Source organism: Apteryx rowi, unplaced genomic scaffold (genome assembly GCF_003343035.1).
Source record: "Apteryx rowi isolate R43461 unplaced genomic scaffold, aptRow1 scaffold_548, whole genome shotgun sequence".
In the NCBI taxonomy this organism is placed as follows: domain Eukaryota; kingdom Metazoa; phylum Chordata; class Aves; order Apterygiformes; family Apterygidae; genus Apteryx; species Apteryx rowi.
In genome coordinates this window covers 515,640-526,296 of record NW_020450814.1, presented here as the reverse complement: position 1 = coordinate 526,296, position 10,657 = coordinate 515,640, and the positions used below count along the sequence as shown (strand labels likewise).

The 10,657-nt window shown below is 39.9% G+C and overlaps 1 protein-coding gene and 1 long non-coding RNA gene across 4 annotated transcripts in view; one reads left to right on the top strand and one right to left on the bottom strand.

Moving 5' to 3' along the window:
* Nucleotides 1–794: 794 nt before the first annotated feature.
* On the bottom strand, nucleotides 795–10,657 carry LOC112973454. Of its 3 annotated transcripts, XR_003255987.1 has the most exons (5): nucleotides 10,277–10,426; nucleotides 6,479–6,559; nucleotides 4,335–4,452; nucleotides 3,125–3,232; nucleotides 795–1,121 (listed from the first exon to the last, which is right to left on the bottom strand). It is a non-coding gene; the product is annotated as an uncharacterized LOC112973454 (long non-coding RNA). The 3 variants fall into 3 exon arrangements; XR_003255986.1 differs by lacking the exons at nucleotides 4,335–4,452; nucleotides 10,277–10,426 and adding an exon at nucleotides 10,573–10,657; XR_003255985.1 differs by lacking the exon at nucleotides 4,335–4,452.
* Nucleotides 10,621–10,657, top strand: part of SNX16 (sorting nexin 16) — a 26,450-nt gene continuing 26,413 nt past the window's right edge. The window contains exon 1 of the mRNA XM_026081361.1: nucleotides 10,621–10,639. The gene's annotated coding sequence lies outside the window, so the exon portion shown is untranslated. The remainder of the gene's footprint in view (nucleotides 10,640–10,657) is intronic.

Sequence of the window (10,657 nt, the reverse complement as noted above, 5' to 3'; positions counted from 1 at the left end):
CAAGCAAAAGTTTAATCCACATGTCATTTTACCTAGTTCTCCATGAATTTTCCTTTCTGGCCATATGAATAGAATTGAGACCAAGCATCTTCTGAAGGAGGGCACAACCTGAAAGGCTCAACATCCCTGCAAGGTACTAGATGGATGACCTGTGAGAATTGATTAAAAAAAAATCTCTAAGATGGATATCTAAGAGAAATTGAAATCATCCTCTGAAAATGCCTTTGTCACTATATGTAACTGTATACAGGATCCTAGACAACCACCTCAAACATAAATTTAGACAGTAATTGTAGGAAGAAGCCTCGCCCCCAAGTTAATATTAAAAGACAATCCACTGAAGTGAGACTAAGACCAGATTATGCAAGAATCTAGTCAGCAAAAGGATAAGTTTCCTGACCTCTGTAAATCAGTTACTTTAATCTTTTCCTAAAAGGATCATCTATCATGTTGATACTGTAAATTTCTCTCTGTGATGAATCCTCAACCACTGCTTAGTCTCTTGTATCAATTGGATGGTATCAGTCCTAGGAATCTTTTTTTTTTTTTCAATAATGTAAATATCTAACAGGAACAAGAATGAAACAACCAAATTATTTCACATAGACCACTGAAGAGTCTTTAGATAGTAATGACTTCAGCCACCTATTCACATTGCTGGAATGGGACAATGACTTAGACAAGAAAGATTCTTCATGACATTGGCATTCCTTTTGCCCTCTACTTTCCCCAACTACAATCTTTCTAACACTTTAATCAGTGAAAGAGGTTAAGGAAAGAAAGATGGCTCCGAATGCAGTAATTTTATTTCCCATTGGACACGGTGTTTCAAAACTTCAACTTTTAACCACATTTCATTTCTAGAAGTCATACCCTAGATTATTTATTTTTCAGACAGCAGTTTAAGTCATCTGAACAACTTTCTGAGCAATTTCCTTTACCCCATTCCTTCAGTCATTTGCAGTAATTTCATAGGTACCAGCTCTTCCATTATTTTCTAGCTCATCATCTTTACTGTCATTTTGACTCAGAGCTCATTTCTTTGATGTATAATCATTTGTTGTGAGAACATGAGATGTCAAGGGACAGAAATATCTTCATCATCTAATGTGCAACATGATCTGCATGTCAGAAAGAAATGGTAAAGTATTATTTATGCTTTCTCTCAACCATCTCTCTTGCACAGAAGTCAGATTGTTACCATTCAAATTACAGCACAGAATTTATTTCACACCAAAGAAACTTCATTTTGTTTAATATCAGACAAGATGAATTATACACTGAGCTTTGTGGTGTAAAATTCTATACTCTAAATCGTACAGTGTTAAAAAAGTCCAGCTCACATTGTTACATAATTTTTCACTACGCTTTAGAAAAGCATCATCCGGAATGTTAGATTTGGGATCTACATGTAAGACTTCTTTCATGTCTCTCTTTCTTGCTCTGGTTTATTTTTGCTTTTTCCTACTTCTCTTTTTGTCTTTGGTGTGAAAGGAGCCTGAATATTGCCAAATAAGACAGACCCTCTTTCCATTTCATTGTAAACATGTGACCTGAATGTTGGCTAATGCAAGTTTGCTGGATCTTGAATTAGTTGCCAAGATCACCTAGTGCATCTGTCATTCCAGCTAGCAAAGTTGCAAGTTAAAAATCAGCATCAACAATAAAAACTGCAATGTCAGCTTTTGTTTTCTCTCCCCTTTTGTGTCTATTTGTCTTGTTTTGTTCCCAGGAAAGAGGTATCAGAGGTATCATCTAGGAAAAGCAATAGCTTGAGTCCATCTAAAATAATTTTTTTCTTTTCCAAAAAGATCTTTAATACCAGCTGTAATATGATCTAACAGAGGGAGGAGTTCCTTCTAAAATCTCAATATATAAAGAAGGAAAGTTATTAAGGGATGCTGTTGAAATAAAAATGTTTTACCTTTTTATTGTAATATGTGTTTTTATATCTATATTTTATATTTTAAAGTTTATATTCCAAAACTTCTTTTAATCATTTACATTTCAAATGCTTTAATTATTTTTCCTCTTTTTTCTATATCTTTATTAAAAGGTTAAAGTAATTTTTAGTGGCAATTGTCTGCCATAAGACTAAGCAGGCCAAAGTCTTCATGCTGAAACTTCAAATCCTTAATACTGTATGGTGACAAAGTCAGGTTAACACATCTGACCATTTAGGAATATTTATTTCATCAAAATTAACTCCATCAAAATTAAGTTTATATTTTAAAACCATACAGGAAGTACACATTTGTGAGGATGTGGGTATTTATGCCTGAAGTGCTGAAAGGCAATATTGATCCCTATTAAAAATTGTCCATTTTAAATTGACTTTGYCCCATCACATAGTATACTCGCTTAGCAATCCCTGTGACAGTTCTGACAGTCAATCTCCCTCTGATATTTGCTTACCTTTCTTATAACTGCCCTCATGCTTTTTACCATCTCCCCCTTCCCTCGCAATGCCTGCTCTTTCCATTACATACAGCCACAGCAATATTTTCATTCAAAAGGCATCCTCAAGATTGTCTTCCTCCTCAGTGCATAAAAAGTGTGATTCACTCATCCTCGTGCCTAATTTTCTTCTTCATTTAAAATTATTGAGTTTTTGCGAATGTTGCAGTATGCTAGTGATCAGCTGTTTCCAAGTTTCTACGGGAAATTTCGTTTCAGGCATCTCTGCCTGGGAGTTCTCCGTCTTCGGTGAGGGTGTGAGCTGTGGCTGTGTCCAACTTGCATGCTGGGAGGGGAACTCACCATCCCACCCTCTGCTCCCCACACAGTCTTGCAGTCATTGGGAAATAATACAGGTGAGTGGTTCAAAAAGAAGTGATGGTGCACCCAACAGGTGGGATAATGAGACAAGTACTGCAGTATGTGCAGTGGACTTCCCAAAATTTATGAGATTTGGGGTTTTCCTAGCACACTCACTCTGCAAGCCTTGCCATAGCTGAGATCAGTTGAAGCATTCTCACTAGRGCTCAACTGTCTTAAGAGACAGTCTTTGTTTGAGGCAGCAACCTTCACAGCAAATACTGTTTGATAATAAAAAGATTATATGTCAAAGGCCTAAAACGAATAAGTGATTGATCTTCCTGTGATAACCCTTGTTCTCTCTTACSAGCTTATCGACGTATTTGTTACCGTCACTTGTTCATCCTGTTCAATATTCTGTCCAGAGAATGATGTTTTTCCACATTTCTGAAATTTTTTGGCACACTTCTGGCCTCTGCAAGACAGGAATAATAATAATAATCACTAAACAGAGGCCTCCAGCCCTAGAATAGCTTGCAAGTTAATGTTGAATTAGCATATCTCTGTGCAACATACTCTTGAATTTCAATTTGCAAGGTACAGTAGAAATAGGAAAAGACTAAAAAACTAAACAAAACAAAAAGCAATAGATACAGAGTCCTTCTGAAGGACAGAGATTTTTCCTTCCTCAAAGTTAAAAGAGGCTTTTCAAAATTATCTGGTGTTTGTTTTAATGTAAACAAAATATATTACTGTATAATAGTAATGTAAAAATAATTACGTGCATGTTGTTACTTCATAAAAAAGAGCAACACTATCTATAGGTAAGAATGTCAAGTATAGCAGTATTTCAAAGTCTGCTTCTAACAGAGAAGGAAAAACTGCTACAATTTTGGCTTGCTGACTACAAGCTTAGCATAATGCAAAAGTTCGCTTAAGTGTGGCAGTACTGAACATTACCATCCTGGCACTTGCTGAAGCACAGGGTGTACTTATTTGCATATGAATGCGCCACATGTTTCTCCAAGACAAAGCTGTTTCATACCACTGCTGCTATTTGAACTTTGGAAACAAATAGAAAGGTTTCTGTATTATTGTTAAAAACAATGAAACTCTCATGCTTTGTGCACTGGATACAGTTATTGTACACTGCCCTGTATCGAGCTGTATTAGTGATTGCAAAGGGAGCATACTGTGATAGAGCTGTGTAGTGCTGGAAAGAAAAGCATCACTTTATATTCAGAACACAGGGCTGTGCAAGTAATAGTGATGCCTCCCATCCAGATCTAGCAGAAGGTAATATTCACTGTAACTTTGTTAGCTGGCTTAGTAAGCCTATAGCAAAACCTGGGAACTGACAGTAAATTGAGATTACGGTGATTTGTTCAAGATCATACAGAAAAAAATGTAAGATAGTTAGGAATGGAGTCTGGAGTCCCACTTATATGTGTTAACAAGACCAAGCTGCTTCTTTTCCCCATGGAAAAAGAAATACTTTTGAGACCTCTCACAAATCAATACTAAAAAATATTGTGTCACAAAAAAAAACAAGCTGCATTGGGAGAGAAATATAAAACCTTCCACAAAGGCAGTATCAGATGCTTTGCCATGTCAAATTATGACTCAGAGCACAATTCTGTCCAGAAGGTCACTTCTGGAAAAGAATTGCCTCTTCTCTGCATGTTTCACAGTGATCTGAAAAGGAAAGCAAATGAATGTTTCAGTCACGTAAAACAAAGAACATTTAAAACCATTTCTTCTAGCTAAGAGCAAATGAATCATTTTTAAATTTGAAGCTTCAAGTGCATGTAATGAAGTCATTATTGCACATGAATATGACTCCTCAATCAAAATGCCTGAAATCTCTGCCATAATATTTTTATTTAGATTGAAAAGAAACCACTGTAGACTACTATTCAATTAACAGTAATTCTTTATTCTCTACTCCCTGGGTTGTCCCTACAATTTTCTTTTCCTACCACATTGATTACAGGGGGGAAAAAAAAGAAACTTATTCAGAAAGAAAGTATTTGGAAGTACATTCAAAGATTACCTGTCAACTTCCAACAAGTTGAATTTTAGTCCATCATCCAGCACCAGCACAGGAGAACAAACTTTGCTTCCATGCTCTTTGAAGAGCAGGTGCTTTTAAGAACACAGAAATAGAAACTGTATCTTGTCTCTTTCTGTTCTGCAGCAACAACAGGATAATGGGCCAGCAAACTCACAGAATGGCTGAGGTTGGAAGGCACCTCTGAAGTCTAGTTCAACTCCCTGCTCAAACCAGGGTCAGCTACAGCAGGTTACTCAGGGCCATATCCAGTAGGCTTTGAATATCTCCAAGGATGAAGACTCCACAACCTCTCTGGGCAACCTGTTCCTGTGTTCAACCACCCTCACAGCGAAAAAGTTGTTTCTTATGTTTAACCTGAATTTCCTGTTTTTCAGTTGGTGCCTGTCGCCTCTTGTCCTGTCACTGGGCACCACTGACAACAGTCTGGCTCTGTCTGCTTTACTCCCCACCCTCCATCAGGCATTCATACACATTGGTAAGATCCCCCCTGAGTCTTGTCTTCTCCAGACTAAACAGTCCCAGCTCTCTCAGCCTCTCCTCRTATGACAGATGCTTCAAGATCATCTTTGTGGCCCTTAGCCACATGTCCATGTCCTTCTAGTACTGGACCCAGCACTCCAGATGTGTCTCACCAGTAGAGTAGAGCGGAAGGACCACCTCCCTCAAGACCTGCTGGCAACACTCTGCCTAATACAGCCCAGGATACCATTGGCCTTCTTTGTCACAAGGACACATTGCTGCCTCATGGTCAAATTGTTGTCCACCAAAACTCCCAGGACCTACTCTGCAAAGCTGCTCTCCAGTCATTTGATCCTCAGCCTATACTGGTGCATGGGATTATTCCTCACCAGGTGCAGGACTTTGCATTTCCCTTTGTTGAACTTCACGAGGTTCCTGTTGGCCCATTTCTGCAGCCTATCAAGGTCCCTCTGAAYGGCCACACACCCATCTGTTGTATCAACCACTCCTTCCAGTTTTGTGTCATCTGCAAACTTGCTAAGGCTACACTCTGTCTCATCATCCARATCATTAATGAAGATGTTCAGCAGTATCAACCCTGGGGGACACCACTAGTGACTGGCATCCAGCTGGACTTTGTACTGCTGATCACAACCCTCTGAGCCTAGCAATTCAGCCAGTTTTCAGTCCACCTCAGTGTCTATTTATCTAGCCCATGCTTCATCAGTTTGTCCATGAGGATGTTATGGGAGACTGTGTCAAAAGCCTTACTGAAGTCAAGATAAACAACATCTGCTGCTCTCCATTCATCCACCAAGACAGTTACCTCATCATAGAAGGCTATCAGATTGGTTAAGCAAGATTTTCCCTTCATAAATTCATGATGACTACTCCAAGTCACCTTCTTCACCTTCATATATCTGGAAATGGTTTCCAGGTTTATTTGCTCCATTACCTTCCCAAGGACTCAGGAAAGGCCAGTAGCTTCCTGTATCCTCTTTCCTGCCTTTCTGGAAGAAAGGAGTGACATTTGCTTTATTTCAGTCCTCAGGAGTCTCCCTCAACTGCCATGAGCTTTCAAAGGTAACTGAAAGTGGCCTCACAATGACATTGGCCAGCTCCCTCAGCATTCACAGGTGCACAGGAGACAGAAAGACACATCACAGTCAGATTTTGAATTGCACCTACCGAGACATTGAGACAGGCACTTGTGACAGACAGCAGCTCCCGGATCCTTCCCTCCACTGAGCTCAAAGCGAAGGCAGCAACCTCAAACAAAAGAAAGAAATCACTAATAAGGAGATGAGAAACCACTTAACTCTTTGAGAGTCTTTCAGATCCTGATCGGTTTCTACCAGGACACTTAATGACTAAACAGCGAAAGAAAATTTAACACAACCCCATTGGCATACTGGATTGTTACACAAGAGTGTTACCTTGAAGCCAAAGCAAGAAATACCCAGCTAGGATAGGGGCTGACAATGCTGATGGTGAGGGTAAAAGGAAGGAAGAAGGCAGAACAGCATCTTCCAGGCAGAAGCAAATGTTATACCTCACATCTTATCTAAAAAGCCACACCTATAGTTCATTCATCTGAAAATGCTGGGCATTAAGCCCGCAAGCTTCTATACCCACAAGCAATCCCTGAGAGAAAAAAAAAACTTCCCAGAACATGAAGCAGGCCTAGCCTGTGATGGGCAGGGATTCCTTACTCCTTAGAGGCTGCTGCTTCTGCTTTCTTACTGGAGGACTCCAATCTAACACAGAAGCACAGTGGAAGCAATTGAATAGAAAGCAGGTAAGTCCCGTTTGTGACTCTGTGAATTGCCAAATTAATGCACAGCAGCTAAACTATACCTGTGAATCTGGTATTCCATAAAAAGTCTATTATCAGGATATCACCTTGAAACCAATTTAGAAACAAAACCATATTATGAGTATGGCAGGCATCAGAAGATAATATACAGGTCTTGCCAGCCTACTAGTAATCAGTTAGGAGAAAAAAGTGGCAATCAGTATTTTACCTGAATGCTTTGGACAAGAAATAAAAATCCAGAGTCAAGTGTGAATTCCAAACAAAAGTAGAACAGAAGTCCTAGAAATTATGAAAGATCCAGAGTTAACAAAGAACAGGACTTTGGTGGAACCTAATTCTCAATGTGATATTTTGATCTCTGAATAAGGAGTGCAGGCTTCCAGGAGCTCATGCTGCATGAGTGAGATGCCTCATGATGATTTTAAAGTAGGCTTGAACACAGCCAGCCACAGAGCAGGAACTAACCTGAAATCAAACCAAACCTGCAAACCAGCCAGCAACTGAATTTTAATCCCACCGTCACTTTCCCTCAATCTCCTCCACCAGAGATCTGAAACTGTGTACAGTCTCCCAAGGACAGGAGGTCTCAAAGGGTAGATGTAAAAAGTCAAGTTTTTCAGCCCTTTAAAAGCAAAGGTCCCTCTGCACATGTGCTGAAGTAGCATCTCACAAACATAGGACAACACACACACGCACATGCTAATGCAGTATCTTTGAGGTGGAAACACCCCTGAATGATACRGCAACTGATTAAAGGATTTCAGGATCACAACTCAGGATCTGGATGCCCATATTTTATGAAATTCCCACTTTCAACTCTTAACTCCACTTTCAGAATATCCAATTGTATTTCTTTAAAATTTTGTAGTTTTTGAACCTGGAAGGAATTACAGAAATAATTGCCCTCAGGAGAAATTCTATCACTTCTAACACTGCAGGTTTTAAGCTAAGAAACGAAACTGGCTTTTTTGTTTTAAAACCAATATACTTCAAGTAATAGATTTCGCTGTATCCTGAGAGAGAAATACCCAAATCCCATTGAAATCTAATGGGATTAAATGCCTGAATTCTTTTAAAATACAATGGAATTTGAGTGCCTACATCCAATTGAAATGTAATGAGATCTGAGTGCCTAAATCCCATAACCTGATTGAAAATCCTACCCTCAGTGTTTCAAATGACCATGAGTGCAGGTGGGACTTTGAAAAATGTATTGAATTATGCCTCAAATACCAGAACAGAAGCGACACTTAATTCAATAACAGATTATCCCAAAATTGTCACCTGCAGGATAATCTGTATTTTTGACAATAGAAACTGGAGTTGCTGGACTGCAATTCTGTGTTATACAGAATAGCAGTTCCTGCRTTCTTCTTCCCAGAAGAGAAAGTGTACATACAGAGGTTGCATAAAGTCCTCTTTTGCATTAACAGGCTTTTCTGATTCTGCAAGCCCTATCCCCTAAACAAGGTTAAATGAATTATGGTTAAATTAATGCTAGCTAAACAGCTAGCATTAGCGGAAATCATGTCTTTGGCCTAAAGGATTATGATGGCCTCACAGATTTTTATGAGGCCTGTAATAAACATACAAATTCTCTGGAGAATCCAATGGATGGAGGCAGAACGTGGGTGGATTCTGGTATCCGTATGTGCAGAAAAATGCTCCAGGGCAGTCCAGCAAATACTTCCCAGTCTCTTACACGTTAGCAACTGGGTTTCCTGTACAGATGCTTCAATAAAGGTGAAATGCACGGTATTGCCACAGGGTGGCTCAGTCTAGCCTACAATGAAAGCCACAGCTTTCCTTCTGCCTACATAAGCAGCTGAAGAGAAACAGTCTCAAAAATTAGACTGCTTCAGCCAGAGTACATGGAGAAGAACCACTATAAAGCCAGGAAAAGAAYAGAGCAATCTGAATTCACCTTAATCCTGCACAGTTTCGCTTACACCAGTGAAGCAACAGTCAGAGCAACATCCCTGAAGACTTCACAGGTGAATAGTGCCCGTGAATAGTGCCTCGTGACATGAAGGCACTGAGACCACATTGCTCAGCAGCCAAAAATCCCACCGATTTCTGTGGCATTTCCAAACAAGCCAGGCAATGCAGTCTCACTCCTCGCTCCTATACCGGCTCACCGTAATGAAAAATATCCTGTCCTCTTCAAAGGATTTGGGATAGGCCATCATGAAAACTGACCTCAGTATTTTTCGGGGGGGTTGTTAAAAATTGTATGTTACCCTATATTGTAGATGACTAACAAAACCATGTCTCAAGCTGTTAGGACGGTTGACTGTCTAACAGACTGAAAAAGACAAATTTAAAACTATTAAACGTTTCCAGAGGTGAAAATTCTCATTCATTTTTTAAAAGTAGATTCAATGTAGGTAGCACAGTTTAAAAATATGCATTCACAGTAAAAATTAAGACAACATAGAATAAAAAACTATTTGAAATTATTGTAATCCTCAGACATGGAGGATTACAGAAAAACTGTTCTGAACAGAATTTTCTTGTTTCTAGCATTTTTTTCCTCTTCCGCTCCTAAATATTAGAGGACATTTTCATCTTCAGTGAGACAAAGTTTCAGCAAAACAAAGTTTAAAGTTCCTAATAGTTGTATTCTGACCATATTAGGTTCAGCAGTTCAAATTTGAAAACATAATTAATTAAATCTAACTAAATCTCCTCAGATGTTGTGCAATGCATTTCAAAAACCCAATGTATTATTTCAGCTGAGGGGTACACTTTAAAACACAAATGAGAATTTAATAGAATATTAGATCAAAAAAAAAAAAATCCTTGTGTCATGGCTTCTGCAGTAGTCATTCACAAATAGCCTGCCAAATCTGAGGAAACTGCTGGAAGGAAGAACACCCATTAAAAACACTTAGTTCAAAATTAGTTCCAAATAGTCTGATTTACTGCTTAAACAATATGACACAAAAAATAAAAATAAAAAATAAAAAAGAACAAAACTCCCTAAGATCCTAAGAATATAATTCCAGGAGTGGAAGAATTACACTCTAGTTGCAAAAAGTGGCCCCCAAACTAGTATATACTGACAGGGGTAATGCAACAGGCATATACTTCTTTTCACAGTCRTGGACCAAAGCACCCTACGAGTATAGTGCTCGCGTAGGGTTGCTATACTAGTCGTGGACACATACCCTGCCGAAAGCAGCAGGCGTAATATAAACAATTGTGCAGCAGTTGGAGAAGGTGAGACGCTTTCTGGAAGCAGGTGAGCGCTTCCAGACCCGAGAAGCGACTGCAGGGAGGCCGCGCTCGCCCCGCTCCCCTCGGCCACCCACGCGCKCCACGAAACTACCAGTCCCAGCGGGCAACGCGACGGCAGGGAACTACAGCACCCAGGATGCCCCGCGGCAGGCTCTGCCCCACTGTGCGGCCGCGCATTGCCTGCCGGGAAGTGAAGGCTTTCCCGGCTCGCGGGGCACGACGGTACCTGCAGTCCTTATGCGAACGTAGTCCCCCTCCGACCCCTCTTGCCGGCTGCGCACCCCGCGCCGCAGGTACGGGGCCGTGGCCCC